This window comes from Dromiciops gliroides, chromosome 3 (genome assembly GCF_019393635.1).
Source record: "Dromiciops gliroides isolate mDroGli1 chromosome 3, mDroGli1.pri, whole genome shotgun sequence".
In the NCBI taxonomy this organism is placed as follows: domain Eukaryota; kingdom Metazoa; phylum Chordata; class Mammalia; order Microbiotheria; family Microbiotheriidae; genus Dromiciops; species Dromiciops gliroides.
The window spans coordinates 174,584,396-174,608,507 of NC_057863.1; the positions used below are offsets into that span (position 1 = coordinate 174,584,396).

The following is a 24,112-nucleotide window of genomic DNA, read 5'->3' on the forward strand; positions in this document are numbered from 1 at the left end:
CTATGGTTGAAAGCTTGGCCTGCCTATGCCCCTTCCCTACTGGGCTGCCACCATTCAATTTGGCCCACTGGTTCAGAACCAGGGTGCTTTAACCCTGGCCAGCCACTGAACCCCCTCACCGGTCTGTGAGCTGAGCCTCAAAAGAAGCTGCTGGCATGAAGACTCCCAGGCGCTAGAGGTGCAGTCTGTTCCTGACTGGGTCGAGACTGTGCACTGAGCTCCTCTATGAGCCTGATCAGCTGGTGATCCCAGTTGCTGTCTTTGGCTAGAAAATAGTCTCACTCTGTTCTTATGTGAGTTAGGCTGCTACTGGTTGTTTTGTGGCATTATTTTGGGGTGAGTGGATGGGTGTATCGGGAGCTCGCGGAAGTCACAGCCTCTCCTCTGCCATCTTGGCTCCTCCATATTTCTAAGAGAGAAAGAACATGTCCTAACAGCCTACCCTGTTTTAAGAGGGGAACATTCACCAACTGGCAGTGGGTCCAGGACAAATATGTGTTCCAAGATGGCACTGGGGGAAATGGATTTTTAAAAGTACTGTTAGGCTTAGAAAAAACTATTAGGTATCCAAACCTCTCTCCTTTTTGAGGGAGATAAGAGATGAATGATACCAGTTCTGGCATTTCTTAGCTTTTCTGAATGTTTTCATTACAACATCTTCATCATGTAACTTCCTGCAGCCAAAAGGGATGCTTTAGTGGTTGTCATCACAGTTCCAAATCTGTTCAAGGCTGTCCTTCAGAAAAAGGTAATCTGTGCTTTAGTTATTCCATGAGACACTTGACCTATGGTATTCTGATGTAGTTTTGGAAATAGAATGTGAAAAGTTACCCAGCACTTTTCTACCACTGCCTTTTGAAAATAGTCCATTCTGTACCCTGTTGTCATCTATTTCTCTTTGGCAGTGATAAGCAAATAAAAGAAATGCATAGAACTACATGGTATTTTCCTTTTTCTTTTTTTTAAATAAGAAATTTTACTTTTAATTATTTCATTCAGCAAGCATTTTTTTATGGGGCAATGAGGGTCACACAGCTAGTAGGTGTCAAGTCTCTGAGGCGGAATTTGAACTCAGATCCTCTTGAATCCAGGGCTGGTGCTTTATCCACTGCACCACCTAACTGCCCCTACATGGTATTTTCTGATTTTTAAAAAATTTATTTCTGCTATAAGAAATTTAAAGGGTGAAAATATTTCTGGATTTCTCTGTGGAAAGAATTTTCTTCCATGAGTATAGCTTAATTCATTACATTGTCTGTATCCCAAGGATGAAAATATTTTTCTCCACCTTCTTTCTCTCCTCCCCTCTTCATAACTTTTACTTATGCCTTTTAAAAATATTGCAGTCTTTTCCCAGTATATTCCTCTTTCTTATTAAAATCTTTCTTATAACAAAGAAATTTAAGCAGAACCTCCTCCTTTGACAATACAGTCATCACTGCACACTTTTAGTCTCCCTTTTTTCAAGAGGAGGAAAGGATTCCTCTTTTTTTTAAAAAAAGTAATAAACATTTTTATTTATAGTTTTGGGTTCCAATTTTTATCTTTTCTTTCCTCCCTCCCTTTATTATGTAAAACATTACCATATTAGTTATTTTGTATAAGAAAACTTGAATAAAAGAAAAAAATGAAAGAAAGTGAAAAATAGCATGCTTCAGTCTGTGTTTTATAAATATTCTTTCGTTGGAGGTGTTTAGTCAATAGTCCTTTGGGATTGTCTTAGATCATTGTATTGCTGAGAATAGTTAAATCTTTCACAGTTCTTCATCAAACAATATTGCTGTCATTGTCCACAATGTTCTCTTGGTTCTGCTCACTTCACTATACATCAGTTCATATACGTCTTTCCAAGCCTTTCTGTAATCATCCTGCTTGTCATTTCTTATAGCACAATAATATTCCATCAGCATCATATACCAAAGCTTGTTAAGCCATTCTCTAATTGATGAACATTCCTTTGATTTCCAGTTCTTAGCCACCACAAAAAAGAGCTGCTGTAAATATTTTGTTCAAATAGGTCTTTTTCTCTTTTTGGGCTGTCTTTGCGATATAAACCTAGCAGTGGCATTGCTGGATCACAGTTATTTAGTCCTTTGGGCATAGTTCCAAATTGCTCTCCAGAATGGTTGGATCTATTCACCGCTCCATCAACAGTGGATTAGCATCCCAGCTTTCCCACACTGAGATTACTTTCAATTTATCCTGTATACATTTGTTTATATATAACTATTTTCATGTTGCTTTCCCCATTAGACTGTCACCTCCTTGAGATTAGGAGCTTTTTTGGGGGGGGGAGGTGCTTTTTTTGTATTCCCACTCCTTAGCACAGTGCCTGCCACACAGTAAGAACTAAATAAATACTAATTGGCTTGACTTGACTTGCTCTTTTCCTTTTTATCTCATTGATCTTTGAATGTCTGATTTCATTCCAGTCTGTTTAGATTTGCTTCTTCCTAATTCTTGTAAATGGAGAGGAATGAACTTGTCCTGGCCCCTTGATTTATGTCAGCTTTCTATGTAGTATTGGATAGAAAGTCAGCTCTATAAATTGATTAACAGCTTGCTAGACTGAAAATAGGTTTATCACTTTAATTTTTTGGCAGGCTTTAAGGTTCCATCAAAGTACGTTGTATTAGAACATATAGTAGAAAGAAGTAGTATGCCAGAATGACTAAACACTGGCCTCCAACCAGAAATTTAAATCAGTTTTCTTCTTGTAGCTTTCCCAGCCTGAGGAATATGGCATTTTGATAAGCCAGTGAATAGAGTATCTTGAGTATCACTCAGCTTCTCTACCTGGCAAACAGGGCTCATTTGCTGTGGTTTTAATTTCTTACAAAAGGCCTGTCTCTTCCCATGATGGCAGACATCTTTCATTTTCTCACTGATGTTTAATGATATGATCTAGTGAATAGAGTGTTGGGTTGCTTTTTATGAGAGCTGGGATATTTTATACAGATATTTTTCCAGGTTTGGATATGACTTAGGTAAATGACTAAATTATAAGGTATGGTGACCTTGTTTACTCATTGGTAAAGTAGGATTTAGAAGACATGTTTCTCCTCCAAGGAAACTTGTTTTTATAGTAATAATGGACATAATTTTGCTCTCCGCCCTCCATTTTAATGACAGATTTTTTCTTCTCATTTTTGCTTTGTTTCTTTACTGAAATCTCCATCTCCTTAGAACACACATTTCTTTTTTTTTTTTTAATGTATGAGGTATTTTATTTTTTCCGTTACATGTAAAGATAGTTCTCAACTTTTGTTTATACATGCTTTGAAATTTCAGATTTTTCTCCCTCCCTCCCCTCCCTCCTCCCTCCCCTATACAGCAGGTAATCTGATATAGGTTATATCTATATATCTCTATACATATATATATATATATATATATATATATACACACACACACACACACACACACATATATATATATATATATACATACACATAATAACATTAATCCTATTTCTCCATTAATCCTGTTACAAGAGAAAGAATCAGAGCAGTGATGCAAAACCTCAAAATAGAAAAAAAAAAACCAACAGCACCCAAAACAAAAGAAATAATATGGTTCAATCAGCATCTATACTCCACAGTTCTTTCTTTCTTTTTTTTTCTTGGATTTGGAGATCCTCTTCTATCATGAGTTCCCTGGAACTCTTCTGTACCATTGCATTGGTGAGAAGAATATAGTCCATCACAGTAGGTCAACACTCAATGTTGATGATACTGTGTACAATGTTCTTCTGGTTCTGCTCATCTCACTCATCATCAGCTCACGTAAGACCCTCCAGGTTTCTCTGAACTCTTCCTGCTCATCATTTCTTACAGCACAATAGTATTCCATTGTATTCATATACCACAACTTGTCCAGCCATTCCCCAATTGATGGGCACCCCCTCAACTTCCATTTCCTTGCTACCACGTAAAGAGCAGCTATAAATATTTTTGTACATGTGGGTCCCTTTCCAGAACACACATTTCTAACAGTGAGTTTTAGAACTGCTTATCCGCTAATTCCACTCTGTCTGCTCTTACCATTTTAACTATTTTCAACCAACTTTCCATTCTTGTTGTTCCCTAATTTTATAAAAGCTCCCTCCTGCTACTAAACCCCCCATGTTTATACTGTACCAAGTACAGAACATTTTCCCATTTGTCAAAATGCATTCTTCCTTTCCTTTCTTTAAATCACATTTCAAAGCTCATTTCCTTGAGGAATCTTCTTCCTGATTGCACCATGGATGCTTACGAATCGCTGTTATGTATGTGTTTCTTGCCCTTTATCCCATCTTCTCCCCCTGCCCCCATCCTTCCTCCACCTGAGTTGCCCCAAATCACAGCTAATTTAATATTACCTAGGTATCCTGATTCCTGTCCAGTACATAGTACTATCTACAATATTTTTCAGAAAACACACTCAAAGGTTCTACTTCCCTTCTTTTATTTTTAGGTATGCTAGTACTATCCCTGGCAAAAAATCAGTGTAGTCTCCAGCTGAATACATTTCTAATGACAAGGAAATAAATCATTACTTTTCTTCCCCCCCTCCTTTTTGGTGGGGCAATTGGGGTTAAGTGACAGCTAGTAAGTATCAAGCATCTGAGGCCAAATTGAACTCAGGTCCTCTTGAATCCAGGGCCATTGCTTTATCCACTGCACCACCTAGCTGCCCCCTAAATCATTACTTTTCAAGGCTGCTGATCTATTGTCTTCCTTATATTGAGCCTAACTCTGATTCCTTGTTAAGTTTATTGAATTTACTTGTATCTCTTTACAGCTCCTCTGGTCTTAAAGGGATCTCCTCTGTACATAATTATGAATTCATTATCACCTTTGTCAGAGAGGAGAGCTATGAACTTGAAATGAATTGTATAGAAGGTTCTGGATTACAGGATCCCTACAGTGGTGGCCTGAACATAGTACTGGGGGTTTGAGTAGTCTTCCTTTAAGGCAAAGATAAAGGCTGTGGCATCAGGGCCTCTGAAATTGCTATTTTGTGGATATCTAGACTTCGTTTCGGGTGTTCATTTATTTCTCTTCACTCATTACTTTACTATCCCACTTCTTTGTGAGTCGTATGTGTCTTTGATGATGCCTTTTATGCCACTTCTCACATGCTAGTTCATTCTTAGTGAATCTTGCAGCCTACATTTCTCCAATATGTGTCTTTCCATTATCCTTTGAATCACATGAAAATGAGAATCTTAAGAGATCATTGTGTTTATTCACTGATTGATGGCCAAATGGGAGAATATTTAGTGTTAAAAGATAGATTTCTGTGACAGTAAGCAGCTTGCAATGATTGAAAGCAGTGTGTGGTTTCCAGATGTCATCCAGCCAGATCAACTCCTGTTCAGTTCCAGGCCTAAGTTGTTTGTCCATCATTAGCACTTGTACAAGGTAAACATCTGTGTGCATAAATTTATTTTGTTTCATTAAAAACAATATTCAGACACTGGTAATTGTGGAGTGGTATAAAGTCATGAATTGTCCATGCTCAAAGAAAGCCCCAACTACTATATTCTTACCACACTCATCGAAACAGAGGCTCCCCTATTCACTTGGCCTAAGCAACTGGGACAAGCATTAAGGAGAAATAAATAGACTCTTTGGTCTAGTGCCCTAAACACTTAACTCTTTAAATAGTGTCAGAAATGTTACAACCACAGACAAATGCTGAGTTGCCCTAGCTTTTCTATGAAACCATCTCGTATTAATTGGGAGACATAATTGTTACCCCTGAGTAATTTTAATTTGTATGTATTCTCTCACTGTAAGCACCTGCTTAACTCTTTGGTGTATGTCCTCAGTGAATTTATTATGTCTACCAGCATTCTCTGCCTCATACAAGCCCATTGAGGTCTGGCCTATCTTGCTCATTTTCTTCAGCAGCGCTTAGACAACCAGATTCTCAGTAAGTGATTTTGGTGGTGATGTTTGTGTTTCCTTTCAAGAATACCTCTGGTTGATCAAGCTTTGATTTCTTGCATTGAGCTGCTTTTTTTCTTTGAAGGCATTTTTTTTTTTTTGCCCTATTGGAGTTTACTAAATGCTTCTTCTGTTATAATCCTATGGATTCTTTTCCTCTTAAAAAGTTTCATCTGCAGTTGTCCCCAGAGCCCCACATTGAGATTCTGCAGGATTTCTCTTATCCTCCCCTCAGGTAAATAAAAAGGTGAAAATGGCATGTAGTGGCAGGCAGTCTAACACCAGAACCTGGTTGTCTTCTACGTTCTCTAACTCTTTTATCTAGTAGTGTTGTGTATCAAATTTATAAAGTGACAGAGTTTACAAATCCTTTTACTCAGAACAAACTCGTGAGGTATGCAGGATAAGAACCAAAAGGAGACTCAGGCCATCCAGCCTGATCTCTCATTTTACAGACAAAATCAAGGCCAATGGAGGAAGAGTGACTTGCGAAAGGTCATAATACCACCTGGGGTAGGATTTGAACTCAGGTCTCCTGACCTCAGGGCCTATGCTTGTTGGACAATTTCACATTGCCTTTCTTTTTTGCAGAGGAGGAAGCCAGGGGTCAGAGAGATTAGGTGATTTGTTCCCCAGTAAATACTTTGTATTTATGACTGCTTGGAGTACATTTATCCTCTGGTGGTTAGAGAATGGGAAGCTTGAGAACTTTTATCTTTGGTTTTGATTTTTTAATATTTTTTGTACCAGCAGCATTTTTTTAAAGGAAATGATGCTTTGTATGGAATGGTGTGCTTGAGTTTCTAGGTGACAGGTACTTAGCATATAGTTCTACTCTTCTGCTCTGCATCTGGAATTATTAGGAATATTAGGAATTAAGAACCAATTGGGGGGCAGCTAGGTGGAGCAGTGGATAAAGCACTGGCCCTGGATTCTGGAGTACTTGAGTTCAAATCTGGCCTCAGACACTTGACACTTACTAGCTGTGTGACCCTGGGGAAGTCACTTAACCCCCATTGCCCCGCAAAACAAAACAAAAAACCAAACAAACAAAAGAACTAATTGGGAATATTATTCAAAATTTGACTATGGATATAGATCGAAAAGGACCACCCCAGCCTTGTTGCGTGGCAGGAACTGCTTTTTCTTTTTTTGTTATTCCTCTTCACTACCGAGGAACTATATTGCTGCCCCTCTCCCCCCTCCCCCCCCGTTCCCCCCACAGATTTCCCTCTTGCTCTAAAGCCCCTATTCCCACTTCTTTTCATTCCCTTGGTACCTGGAGGGGGGCAGGGGGCAGAGGACTGGCCATATAAAATTTTCTTGCAGTTTTCTAATTTTGGCTGCATAAGTTTTATTTGTGCAAACCCCCTTTTAATTTAATGTAATCAAAATTATCCATTTTACCTCCCATGATCCTCTCTTGTTTGGTCATGAATTTTTCCCTATCACATGGATCTGATAGGTAATTTTTTTCATGCTCTCTGAATTGGCTTACAATCCTCCCTCCCATCTCTCTCTCTCTCTCTCTCTCTCTCTCTCTCTCTCTCTCTCTCTCTCTCTCTCTCTCTCTCTCCAATGAGGGGGTAAATGACTTGCCCAGGATCACACAGATAGTAAGTGTCAAGTGTCTGAGGCTAGATTTGAACTCATGTCCTCCTGAATCCAGGGCTAGTGCTTTTATCCACTGTGCCGCCTAGCTGCCCCCACCCTTTATTTCTAAATCATATATTATTTTGAGTTTATCTTGACATACTGTATAATATATTTGTATTTGTCTAGTTTTTGCCTGACTATTTAGAAGTTTTACCAGAACTTTCTGTTGAATAGGGAGTAAGTTCTTGCTCCAATAGCTTGGATTTTGGGGTTTATCAAACACTAGGGAATTGTGCTGATTTACTTTTCTATGTTGTGTACTTAATCCATTCCACTGATCAACTACTCTATTTCTTATCCAGTACCAGATTCTTTTTATGATTACTGCTTTATAGTATAGTTTGAGATCTGGTACTGCTGGGCTACCCACCTTCCTTAATTTTTTCCCCCATTGATTCCCTTATTTTTTAATTTTTGTTCCTCAAGATGAACTTTGCTGTTATTTTTCAATACTCCCATAAATAATTAATCATTTGTATTTTTATTGTTATAACAGTGATTAAGTATTTTATTTAAAATTTTTGTGTCAATATTCATTGGGGAAATTGTTCTATAATTTTCTTTATCTGTTTTGACTCTCCCTGATTTAGGTATTTTGACTATGTATCATAGAAGGAATTTGGTAGGAATCTTTCTCTACCTGTTTTTTTCAGATAGTTTATGTGGTATTAGAAATAGTTGTTCTTTAACTGTTTTGTAGAATTCACATATGAACCCATCTGTTCCTGGGGATGTTTTTCTTAGGGAACTCATTTGGGTTCAGTTTCTTTTTTTTAAGATAGAGTTATTTAAATATTCTATTTCCTCTTTTAATCTGCGCAGTTTATGTTTTTGTAAATATTTATCCTTCTCATTTAGGTTGCCTGTTTTATTGCCATATAGTTGGGCAAAATACCTTTTAATAATTGCTTTTATATTCTCTTCACTGTTTGGGAATTCACCTTTTCATTTTTGATACTAGTATTTTGGTTTTATTTTAAAAATCAAATTAGCTAATAGTTTTTCTGTTTTATTCTTTTTTTTTTTTAAATCAGGTTCCTAATTTGAGTTCAGCGTTATTTTTTTTTTAAGTTTTATTGGTATCTTTTTTTACATCAGCCATTTTGAGATATGTCCTCTCCCCATCCTTCAGTGAGCCTTCCCATGTAACAAAAAGAAGCAGTTAGACACACCCAACACAGCTACATCTTCTAACTTTTTATGCAACATTCATACCCAGGGTATCACTTTCAATTTTGTTAACCTTTCATTTGCTTTTCAGGATTTCCATTTTGGTGTATTTGCATTTGTTGGTTTTTCAGTTTTTTAGTTGCAAGCCCAATTTGTTGATGTGCTCTTTCTGTTTTTTATTGATGTAACCATTTAGAGATAGAAATTTATCCCTAAGGACTGTTTTATCCCACAAATTTTTTTATGTCGTCTCAATGTTACTATATTTAATGAAATTCTTGATTCTTTCTGTGATTTGTCCTTTGACTCATTCTTTTTGTTAGGGTTAGATTATTTAATTTCCAATTTTAACTGATGCATCAGAGGCCCTTTATTGAATGAAATTTTTATTGTAAGATGGTCCAAAAAAGATGTATTTATTGTTTCTGCTTTGCTACATCTATTTGTAAGGTTTTTGTGTCCTAGTAAATGGTCAATTTTTGTGAAGGTGCTATGCGAAGCTGAGAAATAGCTATACTCTTTTCTATTCCCTAGCAGCATTCTTCAGAGAATTGTCATATATAACTTTTCTTTCTTTTCTTTTATTATATTTTTATTCATTTGTTAAATACTCCCCATTAGATTTTAATTTGATTTGGGCTACAGTCAGGTATTGGCTATGTGTTTGATACTTCTGGTCTAGTCCAATCCCTGTTTGAAGAATGAATTGTTAACAAGTTCAATTCATGCAGTTATATCAGCAGAGGTATTTGTATCTGCTCACATACCTACAAAGATGGGGATCTGCTATTTCCTGAGGAAGCCTTTCCCATTTTGGATACTGTTAGCTTATACTCTAACAGAGAAGGCAACATCATACACATATGTCAATATATAGAGACAACTAGGTGGTTAATTGGATAGAATGTTGGACATGGAGTCAGCAAGTCCTGTTTGAATCCTGCTGATATCTTTACCAACTCTGTACCCTGGGAAAGCAATTTTTTCCCCCATAAAAGTATTTTATTATTTTCCAGTTACATGTAGAGATAGTTTCCAACATTTGTTTTTATAAGATTTCTAGTTCTAAATTTTTCTTCCTCTTTCCCCTCCCCACGACAGCAAGCAATCTGATATAGGTTATATATGTATAATCACATTAAACATATTTCTGCATTAGTCATGCTGTGAAAGAAGAATCAGAGCAAAAAGGAAAAACCTCAAAAAAGAAAAACAACAACAACAACAAAATAGAAATAGTATGGTTCAATCTGCATCTAGATTCCATAGTTCTTTTTTTCTGATTTGGAGAGCATTTTCCATCATGAGTCCTTTGGAACTATCATGAACCATTCTATTGCTGAGAAGAGTCAAGTCTATCACAGTTGATTCACACACAATGTTGTTGATACTGTGTACAATGTTCTCCTGGTTCTGCTCATCTCACTCAGCATCAGTTCATGCAAGTCCTTCCAGGTTTCTCTGAAATCCGTCTGATCATCGTTTCTTACAGCACAATAGTATTCCATTACATTCATATACCACAACTTGTTCATCCATTCCCCAATTGATGGACATCCCCTCAATTTCCAATTCCTTGTAACCACAAAAAGAGCAGCTATAAATATTTTTGTACATGTGGGTCCTTTTCCCTTTTTATGATCTCTTTGGGAAAAAGACCTAATAGTGGTATTGCTGGGTCAAAGGGTATGCGCAGGTTTATGGCCCTTTGGGCATAGTTCCAAATCGCTCTTCAGAATGGTTGGATCACAATGCATTAGTGTTCGAATTTTTCCACAGCTTCTCCGGCATTTATTATTTTCCTTTTTTGTCATTTTAGCCGATCTGATAGATGTGAGGTGGTACCTCATAGTTGTTTTAATTTGCATTTCTTTAATCCGTAGTGATTTAGAGCAGTTTTTTTTTTATATGGCAATAGATAGTTTTGATTTCTTCATCAGAGAACTGCCTGTTCATATCCTTTGACCATTTCTCAATTGGGCAATGACTTGGATTCTTATAAATTTGATTTCGTTCATGGTAAATTTTAGAAATGAGGCCTTTATTAGAAATACTGGCTATAAAAATTGTTTCCCAGCTTTCTGCTTCCCTTCTAATTTTGGATGCATTGCTTCTATTTGTACAAAACCTTTTCAATTTAGTGTAGTCAAAATCATCCATTTTGCATTTCATAATATTCTCTATCTCTTGTTTGGTCATAAACTGTTCTCTTTTCCATAAATCTGAGAGGTAAACCATTCCTTCCTCTCCTAATTTACCTATAGTATCACCTTTTATGTCTAAATCATGTACCCATTTTGACCTTATTCATATATAACTTTTCTAAAATCCTATTCATCTCCTTGACTTCTTTCTTGTTTATTTTATGGTTAGATTTTCCTAGGTCTCAGAGGGGTAAGTTGAGGCCCATTGTTCATATTAGTAATACTTTTATTAGTATTAGTGGGGTTTTTTTTGACTTGTAAATCATTTACCTTTTCCTATAAGAATTTGGACACTATGCCATTTGGTACGTATGTTTAGAATTGATATTAATTTATTGCCTATAGTACCTTTTAGCAAAATGTAGTTTCTTTGATTATCTCTTTTAATTAGGTCAGTGTTTACTTTTGCTTCATCTGAGGTCATAATCACCACTGCTGCCTTTTGGACTTCAGAAGGAGTATAATAGAGCGTAATCGAGTCTACTTTAGTCTGTTATTTTATCTATCTATCTATCTATCTATCTATCTATCTATCTATCTATCTATCTATCTACCTACCTACCTACCTACCTACCTACCTACCTACCTACGTGTATATCTATCTATCTATCTATCTATCTATCTATCTATTTCTGTTTTAAATATGTTTCTTCTAAACAACTTTTTTTTGGGATTCTAGTTTCTAATCCATTCTGCTATTTTCTTCTGTTTAGTGGATAAGTTTATCTCATTAATATTTGCTGTATGTTTCCTTCCATTCTATTTTTTTATTTTATCCTCTTTTTTACCCTGTTCCCTCAAGCATCTGTTTTGCTTTTGAGCATTGTGTTCTTTTATCTGCCCTTTAAGCTCCTTTAATCTCTTACCACCCACCTCCTCTTTCTCTTGAGCCTGTTCTCTCCTATTTGCTTGCTAAGGTAAATTTCTGTACCCCTGTGTGTGTGTGTGTGTGTGTATTCTTGTGTATTCTTCCTTTCTTGGACTAGTTCAGATGAAAGTGAGGTTTAATATTACTTTTTCCCTGCCACCCTCCCCTCCTTCCTTGTAAATCCCATTTATGTGAGATAATTTTCTTCATCCCCAACCCCCCCTTCCTGTGCAGTCTTCTTTTCCACCCTTCAGTTTTTGAGATTACCCCCCAATAATAGCATCACACCCAGGCCATGTCTCATTAGATTCCCTCTAAGAGACCTAGTAATTATAAAGTTCTGAGAGGTTATCTGTATCGTCTCCCCATATAAGAATATAAACAGTTTATGATTTCTCCCTTGTTACTTACCTTTTTATACTTCTATTGAGTCCTATGTTTGAATGTCAGTTTTTCTATTTAACTCTGGTCTTTTCATCAGGAATGCTTGAAAGACTTTTATTTCATTCAGTGGCTATCCCCCTGTGTAATTTAAGATTCTAAATGTGGATTCTAATCTGTTCCCCCAGTTTGGGGGAAACTGACTAAAAATCACTGATAAAACGAGTTTAGGTTTTTAAGGGTTTATTGGAAAATAGAAAGAAAAAGATTGAGAACAGAATTCTAACAGCCTGGCATTCCTATCTTTCCTCAAATTTCCTGTGAAGTCCTCTGCCTCCACCACCATCAAGTCCGGAAGCCAAAAGGCCCGCGCTCTCTGCGCAGGCTCCCTTTCCTCCTTCCTGTCTCCTCCCAGACCATAGGAGGCTCCTCCAGTTGATTGGCTGGTAGACTTGATAGACAGCACTCATGAGCAAACGTCATTTCCTGACGCCAAGGAAAAGCCACAATGCCTCTGAGGCATTTTCCTCATGGTGGAGCTCTCCACAGCAAATCTCCAGTAGGTGGCGTCATTCCAATCGTTACACCCCACCCCTAACTCCCCACCCCTTGTGGGATTATACTTAGTTTGTCTGAAGAATAGATTATAATCCTTGGCTATGATCCTAGATCTTTTGCTTTCCAGAATGTCATATTACAAGCCCTCCATTTTTCATAGAGGAGGCTGCTAAATATTGCGTGAACCTGATTTTGGCTTCTCGATCTATGAATTCTTTATCCCCCCCTGCTTACAGTATTTTTAGATTTTGGCTACAATGTTTCAAGGACTTCTTTCAGGAAAGTGACCAGTGAATTCTTTCAGTCTGTACTTTGTTCTGAGGTTCTAAACTATCTGGGCAGCTTCCCTTTATAATTTCTTGAAATCATGATGTCTAAGGCTCTTTTTTTTTTTTTTAATCCATGGATTTCAGGTAGTCCAATAATTCTTAAATTCTCTTTCTTTGATCTATTTTTTCCAGGTCAGTTGCTTTTTCTAGGTTATATTTCACATGTTATTCTATTTTTTTCCCCAGTGTTTTGGCTTTATTTTTTTATTTCTTGATATCTCATGGAATCAGTGGTTTCCATGTAGACAGTTCTATTTTTAAAAAATTCTATTATAGCCTCAACCAGTAATGCCAATAAGTAGAATTTAGTGCTAGTGCAAAGTAGGTGCTTAATAAGTGGTATGAATGACAGTGGTAGATGAGTCTGATAAAGATTATAGAAGCGTGTTTATAAAAGCTGTATCTTGAGGCATAGTGACAGGAGAGAAGGAGCTTAGATAAGAGAATCCCCCTTTCATGGGGACTATTTCAGGGTGTGCCTCAAACTACATCTCTTTCTTGAGGTTCTGAAATCCTTGAAAGAACTGTCACCATTTATGGTTTTCTACTCACATTGGAAGTAGAAGTAACAGAAAACTACCAGAGGTTTCTTCTGTGGTAACTGTGGCTGAGATCCTAAGTAAAAACACTGACTTTGGTTAAATAAGCCTGTTCTCCTAAAGTTTGCTGTCAATTATAGGAATGCAGTGAAGGGTAGATCAAGTTGAACTAACAGTTCTCCAAACTGAACCCAAATGCTAAGTGTTTGAGGTTTGCCTAGGGCATAATTACATCTTGCTATTGGTCTCAGTTTCCCCTGTGGAAGCTATCATTATCCCACTATAAACCTCTTCTCTAGCCAGTTATGTCAGTGAGGACTAAGTATATATGTAGAACAGCTGGATGTTTTTGTTACTTTAAAAGGTATGTTTTAAATTAGTTCTCATTTTAGCAGAGCAAAAACCCCTCATATATCACCTGTCCTACTTGTGTCTCTTGGTCACAGCTGTTAACGGCTAAAATTCTAGCTAAACTGTCTAAAATATCTAATGAGTGGTCGCCAATAAATTATAAGCTTCAGCAAGAGTTAGACTTTTAAGCATTTATTAAGGAGAATAAGAATTTGGTAAAGAGAGAGAGAAAGGCCTAGATTTCTATCTATTAAAGGGAGAGCACATTTTTAGCTCCCTTCTCCGCCAGCGTCCTCAGGAAAGAGCCCCAGACTGAGCGCCGGTCTCTTCCTTCCTCCTCCCACTAGTCCGCGTCACGTCCTGATACCAAAGAAAAGACTCCTGGTCTTGCCCTCAAAGACCTTCGCTTCATGGGCAGAACTCTTCTACAGTTAGTATCCAGCAGGTGGCGTTATTCTAATCGTTACAGTCCCCCCTGTTGTTCCTCAAGAAACAAAATGTTTCCTTGACGGAACAGTAAAAAGAATATAATAACTATTGCTAACTAATAATATGTGAACAACAATATAGAAAAGGAAGAGAGGAAAGTTTTGTCCAGAGGGGCGATTTTTTTTGTCCTCATGAACCGACGCTTTGACATTAGTCTTGCAAAGGGAGGGCCTCTGCAGAGAATACATGTTACAGATGGTGTATATTATAACAGAAAGAGAAAAAAAACAACAAATCAAAACTGTTCATTTAAAGTCTCTGAAAGTCTTTTCTCAGATGTCCTCTAGGTGTAGTCGTGGAATGGAAGTCTTTTCAGGGGTTGATGTGTGGATACTGGTAATCAGCCAGGAAATTTCCTACAAAATTGAGCTTAACACAACTTTAAAATAGCTTTGTCAATAATCAAATCAAACAATGAAAGTTCTCAAAAATATGTCTAAGGGAATTCAGAATCTTAGTTGTTAACACGTGAAACATACAATAAAACAAAAATTGAACCATTCTTTAAAATTATATTATTATTATAGTCCCCCCTTATGGAGGGTAATTGAGAAGACAATTGCTGCAATATTAAGTAATAAAAATAATTTTTATCTTTGTTTTATCACTTTTTGCATCATCTGCCTAATTGTCCTCATGCCATTATGAGAAATTTTAAAATCTAATATAATTGGTAACAGGTGTCATGATAAAGACTTTTAAGCATTTATTAAGGAGAATAAGAATTTGGTAAAGAGAGAGAGAAAGGCCTAGATTTCTATCTATTAAAGGGAGAGCACATTTTTAGCTCCCTTCTCCGCCAGTGTCCTCAGGAAAGAGCCCCAGACTGAGCGCCGGTCTCTTCCTTCCTCCTCCCACTAGTCCGCGTCACGTCCTGATACCAAAGAAAAGACTCCTGGTCTTGCCCTCAAAGACCTTCGCTTCATGGGCAGAACTCTTCTACAGTTAGTATCCAGCAGGTGGCGTTATTCCAATCGTTACACAGCAGTAAAAACATCTCCAGACATTGTGTGTGTGTGTATTTTAACTGTATCTCCCTCTTGATTAGGGAAATTTTGGTAGTTTGTTGGGCATGGAGAAGATAAGTAAAGGACAGGAACCATTGTGGAGTGAATGGAAAATAGAACGTTGGTAGGGAACAAAGGCAGACACCTTTAGTTGATAAGTATCGTTTTCTGGGCCTACTAAACAGTTATGCCATAGGTACCCAGATGGGACGCAAGCATTTGTGCTTATTCTTCCCAAAACTCATAGGTGGTTCTCTTTAGAGTATGCCCACAATCCTATTCCCCATAAATAATTTCAGGAATCATGAAAATTGTTCTATTTTAATTCTGAAATTGCATTCTGTATTGCTAGATTTTAGCTTTGGGGTGGTTGGTCCTAATATTATTATTCAATTGATATTTTGATTTTTTCTCATTCTAATGAACTAACATAATTGTATACAGCTTTACAGATGGATCATTGCTAATTTTTGGATTATTTTCAAAGGTCGGAATAACTGATAGAACATTTTCCCAATATATAGACTCTTTTGTCAGTTTAGGCTATGAGCCCAAGTTTTGGGTGAAAATAATAAATTTTACTGAAAGATTTTCCCTGCATTTTAAGTCTTTCTTATGGTACAACACAACAGTACCTTCTCTGTGAAAAACACTGTTAGGCCCTGGGGGAATACAATTTGGATAAAAAAAATGTACCATTCTTTCATCGAGTTCATAGTCTGGTGAGAGTTTGAAAGAAAGCCATAATAGAAAAAATTACTCTATTAGAGAGTTAGAAAACAAAGTACTGTGGAAGGTCTCAGGGGATCAGACCAGTGAGGAGATATCAAGGAAGTCTTCTGGAGGCGATGGAATTTGAGTTGGATCTCAAAGGATGGGTAAAAATTCAGCAGGCAAAAAGAGTCTTGGCTCTAGCGCATATTTATTGCCTGGGTAAATTTGGGCCGTTTAACCTTTCTGGGCCTCAATTTCCTCAAATGTATATAAGGCATTTATGCCTCTTTCTTATATGGATATTCTTTTTTTATGAAAAGGGGAAGAAAAAAAGGACATTTGTGTGAGGAACACTTAAGAAAAGCAAATGCTTGGTACTTGTGTATAAACACAGGCAATTCTCAGAGGACCTGAGAAAAAACAGTATTTCACAGCAAAAGGCAACCATGGTTGAAATGCTATCTTTCTCCAGAAGTACCTGAGTTCAAATCTGGCCTCAGACACTTAACACTTATTAACAAGTCACTTAACCCCAATTACCTAACCAAAAAAAAAAAAAAAAGAAAGAAAGGAAAGAAGCTATCTTTTTCAGCAGCTCATTTCTGTTTAATTTTTTAAAATCATCAAGGTTTTATTTTCCCCCCCATTCATCCCTTGGTCCCTTAAAAAAAGAAGAAAACAAAACCCTTCACGTATAACTGTGGTGGGTTTTTTGGGGGGGGGGCAATGAGGGTTAAGTGACTTCCCCAGGGTCACACAGCTAGTAAGTATCAAGTGTCTGAGGCCAGATTTGAACTCAGGTCCTCCTGAATCCAGGGCTGGTGCTTCATCCACTGTGCCACCTAGCTGCCCCCCATGTATAACTGTTGTGTGAACATTGGTGATTACTGAGAAGCTCTGAAAACTAGACCTTTATCTCTGGTAAGTCTGAAATGTGAATTTTGGATCCTCTTCTTTGGGTAGAAATGAGTTGCTTCATATGAAGAGATTGTACTTTGAGGCAGGTCAGAGTTGATGGCCAAGAAACTGAGCTAGTGTTTTGAGAGAAGGAATAAGAAGAGAACAGCTTATTTGAGCCAAACCTAGCTGAGGCTAGTGGAGGAGAGAACTACTGGGACTTAATGGGATTTGAGAAATGCTCTGCTATTTAAAAGAACTGATTGGAGAAAAGACTTCTGTTTGAGTATCTGGTTAGGGAAAGGGAATGATAGGCTGCTTTGCCCTTACAGTCTCTTACAGCCTGAAAGGTAGAAGTCCTTCAGGAGGTTGTCTGTGCTGCTCTTTACTGCAATCTCTTTGGGACATGTTGAGTTTGAGATGCCTCTGGGATATTTAGTTCAAGATGTCCAAAAGGCAATTAGTGATGTAGAACTGTAGCTCTGGAGGGAGACTTGGATTGGTTTTATAGATCTGGAAATCATTTACATAGAGATGATAATAATTGAACCCATGAGAGTAGAACTTCTGGGAATCAAGATGGCAGAGTAAGCAGTAACTCACTGTAAGTATCCCATATTCACCTCCAAAAAAACCATAAAATTATACTCCAAAATAAATTCTGGAACAGCAGAACTAGCAAAGGGATGGGGTGAAACAGTTGTTGAGCCCAAGAGTCTTGGAAGATGGGTAGGAAGGGTCTGTCTCACTTGGGTAAAAGGGGAGTGTAATGCAGGACAGAAGTGTCTCAGCAAACCAGTGGTAGACCCTGAGCCCCAGTGCAGTGGAGCAGGCACAGTAAAACACTAGGACTCTATCCTTCTTCACATGCCTCAGCATAGCCAGGGGAACTTATAGTCTCCAGCTCTGAGAACCATCTCTGTGTAGCCTCGGGCACACAGGTAGATGCCAACCCTAAGGGTGCATAAGAAAATAGGCAGTGGTTTGCCATGTGCTTCAGCATAGCCCTGGGAAAGCAGCCAGACTGTCATGTGTTTCAGTGTATTCCAGGGAAATGCAGAAACACCCCATCAGCCTCAGCACATACCAGACACTGCCAGTAGGACCCCTTCCCCAGCTCAGCATGAGGTAGGCTTCCAGACCCCCACTGCCTCCAATGGCATCAGTCACACACCCCCTCTCCATCCCTTCAGGACAGCCTCAGACAGGAGGGCCCTCTGTGGGCTTCAGAGCAACATCAGTACAGCCCTAGGCCTGCAGCCCCAGGCACCAGAAGCCAGAAACAATATCCGTTCCACCCTGGGAGCAGAGCTCAAATTTAAAAGAAAGGAAAAGGCCCAAAAAGATGAGCAAAAAACAAAAACAACAAAAATAGAATCTGACCATAGAGAGTTATTATGGTGACAGAGATGATCAAGACAAACTCAGAAGAGGACAACATTGTTAAAACACCTTTGAGTAATCCCCCCACCCCCAAAGAAAAACAGGAAGTGGTCTTAACCCCAGAAAGAAATCATGAGAGCTCAAAAAGGAGCTTAAAAATCATATGAGAGGTAGAAGCAAAAATTGGGAAAAGAAATGAGAGTGATACAAAAGAATTATGAAAAAAGAGTCAGCAGCTTAGAAAAAGAAATTGCTTAAAAAGCAAAATTGGCCAAATGGAAAAGGAGATACAAAAAATCCACTGAAGAAAACAACTCCTTAAAAAGTACAATTGGCCAAATAGAAAAGAACATACAAAAGGTAACTGAGGAATACAACTCCTTAAAAGTTAGAATTGGGCAAGTAGAAGCTAATGACTCTATGAGACATCAAGAATCAATCAAAGTCAAAAGAATGAAAAAATATATCAAGATGTAAAATACCTCATGGGAAAAACAACTGACCTGGAAAATAGATTCAGGAGAGACAATGTCAGAATCATAGGACTATGGGAAAGCCATAATCAAAAGGAAGACCTGGAAATTATCAAGGAAAACTGCCCTGATAATCCTGGAACCAGAGGGCAAAACAGTCATTGAAAGAATCCACCATCACCTCAGGAAAGAGATCCCAAAATGAACCCAATGAGGGTGGATGAGGTCAACAAGTGAGATAGTGTAGAGCTAAAAACAAAAACAAAATTAAATACCCAGGACAAGAATCTTGGGAGACATCCACAATTATTAAGCATGATAAGGTTGAAGAACGTTCTTTTTCTGAATGTGGAGAACATTTTTCATCATGAGTCCTTTGGAATTGTCTTGGATCATTGTATTGCTAAGAAGAACTAAGTCTATCACAGCTAGTCATCCATCACACAGTGTTGCTGTTACTGTGTTCAATGTTCTCCTCATTCTGCTCACTTCACTCAGAATTAATTCATTTAAGTCTTTTCAGGTTTTTCTGAAGTCTGACTGCCCATCATTTCTTATAGCACAATAATATTCCATTACATTCCTATACCACAACTTGGTCAGCCATTCCCCTGTTGATGGGCTTCCCCTCAATTTCCAATTCTTTGCCACCACAAAGAGAGCTTCTAGAAATATTTTTGTACATGTGGGTCCTTTTCCCTTTTTTTATGATCTCTTTGGGATACAGACCTAGTAGTGGTATTGCTGGATCAAAGGGTATGCATAACAGCCCCATAGCCCTTTGGGGATAGTTCCAAATTGTTCTCCAGAATGTTTAGATCCATTCACAACTCTACTAACAATGTTCCAATTTTTCCACAGCTTCTCCAACATTTATTATTTTCCTTGTTTGTCACAAAGATCATCTTAATAGCATTTTGGGCTGCTGCATCATACTGCTGACTCATTTAGTTTGGAGTCCATTCCATCCCCTAGATGTTTTTTGGACAAACTACTGTTTACCCATGCTACCCTTGTCTTGTGCTTATGAAATGGAATTTTTGAACCCAAGTGTAAGATTTTGAGATCTTACCCTACTGAATTTTATTATATTAGATTCATCCCAATGACCTAACATTATTAAAAGGATTTTTTTTAATCTTGACTCCTTCATTCAATGTTTTAGATGTCAGTGGGCAGCTAGGTGGCGCAGTGCATAGAGCACTGGCCCTGAATTCAGGAGGACCTAAGTTCAAATCCGGACTCAGACTCGTAACACTTACTAGCTGTGTGACCCTGGGCACTTAACCCCAATTGCCTCATCAAAAAAACCCCAAAAAAACTGTTTTATATGTCCCTCCTAGCTTTGTATCATTTGAAAATGATGAGCATGCCGGGTATGTCTTGATCAAGTCACTGATACAAATGAGTACATATTCCTGGACCACTCCCCTCAAGAAATCTTGCTTTGTTGGCATTAAACCACTGAACATTATTATTTGAGAATGAGCACTTAGTAAATTCTTCTAAAAAATTAATTTTTAAAATAATATTTTATTCCCCCTTGGTAATATGTAAAGATAGTTTATAACATTTTAAACAAATTTTAAATTCCAAATTTTCTCTCTCACTCCCTCAACTCCCTCCTCTGAGACAGCAAGCAATTTGATATAGGTATTCATGTTCAAACATGCAACATATTTTACTATATTAGTCATGTTGTGAAAGAAGACACAGGCTGAAATGGAAAAAAATCATGAAAAAATACAGAAAATGAAAAATAGTATGCTTCAGTCTGCATTCAGACTTTATCAGTTCTTTCTCTCGGAGTAGGTAGCATTTTTCATGATGAGTCTTTTGAAATTGTCTTGGATCATTGTATTGCTGAGAATAGCTAAGTTACCATACATTATTGCTGTTCAGTTAGTTCTGAATCCATCTCATTGCATTGTTTAGGACTTATCTTTTCATTTTCTCCATAAGAATGATGTGAGGTACTTATTAGAAGTAGAGAGGTCTTGCTAGTTAAGTGGTAGACCTCTCCCCAAGTGGTCAGAGGAATATGAGATAAATCCTCAAAATCAGCCATCCTCCCCCTTCAACACACAAATGTACAAATAGATACACAAACACACATACCCACACAGAAACCAGTTTTATATAGGTGGGATCTAAAGGAAAAAAAAGAATAGGCATATTTTAATAGGCAAGGTAATTCTAAAAGGATACTAGGTGCATGGGGGAAGTTTTATGTTAGTGATGGTGCATGCTTTATGGGTTGATTTTGTGTGGAAGTCCATATACATGTTTGGGGGAGCATAGTTCTTGGTCTGGATCTATAATTTCACCTGATACAGATCAGCAACTCCTTTGTAACTTACAGTTTTAGAAAGTTGCTTTGGGAGCACCTAGCTAGTAATTTCTTTGTTTCCCCTACTGGCTACCTTCTCTGAGTTACTCCCCAGCACTGGCAGCATAATATTTCCTTCCTTTCCCTCCTAAATATAGCTAGGATGTAAGTTGGATATAAGTGGCCTCTGGAAAGAGGAAGGAAGTTACATAATTCTCTTCTTTCTTTAAACTACTTTGGTGCAAAACACTAGTCTTAGAAATGGAAGACCTAGTTTTGAATCTTGGTTCTGCTATTTTACTAACTTTGTGACTTCATCTTTCTGGCTTCAGTTTTACTCATCCATAAAAATCAAGGAGTTAGATGAAATTATTTCTAAAGTATGTAATATATCATTAGGTATGTTTTTATCTTCTGTTGTGAAGACAAAATGTCCCTGGGTTTAAGTCTAACACCTATTTATCACAGATAAGCTCTTCTCTTCCCTTTTCCCTCTCATTTATCCAGAGCAAAATAACATTTTATGTTAGTTGGCTTAATAATAAAGAATGGTTTCTTCTTTGCTTATTTTTTATGGGTAGTACTACATTGGTTTTATTGTCATTCACTTTTTATCTTTAGAATTCTTGTTTTAAATTCCTCTAAAAGTCTCTTATGATGTAGAAGTTGTCACAGGGTAAAGGAAATGATATGAAAGAAAGAATAAGAAAGTCAACATTAGGAATTCAGAGTTGGCAAGAAAACTTTTGTTGCTAGAATGGCTATAGGAAACAAGCATGGTGGAGAGATGTGAAGGAAAGATGAGTCTTTCTTTGGCTGTTGTAGTGGAGAAACTCCATATTATTTTAACATAGCAAAAATTAGGAAGATAGGCCCAGATGTGGACTCTCCAGGTATTTTCTTCCTGGGATGGTTTTCTTTTACTCCTTGTGTGCTACATTTGCTCTGAGATTTTAGAAGTAGTTGGCATTGCCCTCTGGTGGTCATAAGGGAGATTCTCCAGAATTAGCTATTTTAAAAATTGCTACTTTGCTGATAATCATCAAATTAACAGCCACTGTGTGGGTGTTGGGATGTACTTTTGAAAAAAGGCATTTTTATGGGGCCTATGTAATAGCAGGTATAAGAATAATCATTCTATACATGACCATTTTGGATTTTTTAGTTACAAAGCTATTCCGATAACTAAGATATAATGAAGCTGTTATAAGTTCATTTTTTCATGAAGAGGGCTGTTTGTATCTGTTAAATGTATTGTCTTATGGGAAAGATGATAGGTAAGAGAGTTTCAATGAAGTTGTTGGGCACATGGATCAGCTTTATTTATTATTCTTTAAATGATTGTTTAATATCTGTGTCACACTTCTATGTTTAAGGTTTTGTTACACCATAAATTTTAAAATGCCAACTTGGAACAGGCAGCATGACATAATTGGAGAAGAAAATTGAATTTGGAATTGAAAGACCGAGGTTCAAAGTCAAGTCCCAGCTTGACTTTGGACAATTTACTTTGTCTCTTTGGAACTAAGCTTTTAGTTTGTGACTTTATAACATAGGAAAACATAGCTGGACTTTTTAGAATGATAATCTTTATGAGGTGCTTTGTAATTTTTAACATTTATTTATATCTTTTGTGCTTAGCACAGTATCTGCCACATAGTAGCACTTAATGCTTGTTGACTGACTAAAATCAGTTTTCTTCAATGTAGATTCAGCCCTATGTGCAGCCCTGGAATATTGGAAGCAGTGTGCCATGTGTACTCTGTGTGTGTGTGTGTGTGTGTGTGTGTGTGTGTGTGTGTGTGTTTTAAGCTTTTTAAATGCCATAATTGCTTTTTTACATTTCAGTACACCCCAAAGTATAAAGATTCTGTTGTCCACTTCAGAACAAGTAAAGTCAAATAGCGCAATTATCTTTATTAGATTTGATCATGCTAATTGCCTTTTGGAGATAGATATTAACCTTTGTTCTTTAGACACTAAAGGAGATAGCAATGAAATGCTCATTTCACTGGATAATATATTCATTGTTGTTGTATGATAATAGGAAGAATAATAATGATTGATAGGGGAATCTAGTAAAGTTGAAAGAAATATCAATTCCCAGATCCTTTATAATTGGTTGTGTGTTAATTTTCCTATATTACTAGGGAAAATTTATATCATAAAAATACTCTACTAACTTTATTAATAGAAGGAAGTAACTACTGGTAGCTTATTCCAGATGAGCTATATGATAATATATGGATACTTTTGTCTCATGTTTTGGTTGTTCAGATGAATGGTTTGGGAGTTAAAGAACAACTAGAAAAATTTAGTATTAGCCTTGGGTTTGAACAAAGATGTCTATGGTTAAAACAATCCAGAAAAATGAACTGCTTCTGGAAGAAGCACCTAAATGCACCTAAAACTTTTAGGGAACCGTTGAAATTTGCAGAGAAAGATACCTAAGAGTGAAGCAGGTTGAAAGTTGAAAAGAAATATGGTAATGTTTTACATAATTGCACATGTATGACCTATATATCTAATTGCTTACACCTCAGGGATGGGAGAGGGGAAGGAGAGAAGGAGAGATAGAATTTGGAATTCAAAACTTTAAATTAAAATGTTTATTATTAAATTAAAAATAATATTTGGGGGTTTGCATTTTAGGATGGATATTTGTCATGCTTATTTATAATGAATAGCTATCTTCTAATATATAATTCTGGATACTTAATTGTATCTTTCTAGCTATTGAAACTTGCTAAATTTTTGCAATTTGCCATGAGTGGTATATTGTACAATTTTAATTAATTCCTTGCCAAGAAAAGAAAGTTGCAAAAATC

At 37.1% G+C, this 24,112-nt stretch overlaps 1 protein-coding gene across 6 annotated transcripts in view; it reads left to right on the plus strand.

Moving 5' to 3' along the window:
* The window catches only part of ARHGEF7 (Rho guanine nucleotide exchange factor 7), a 318,711-nt gene that overhangs the window by 196,463 nt on the left and 98,136 nt on the right, over positions 1-24,112 (plus strand). The gene's annotated exons all lie outside the window — the stretch shown is intronic.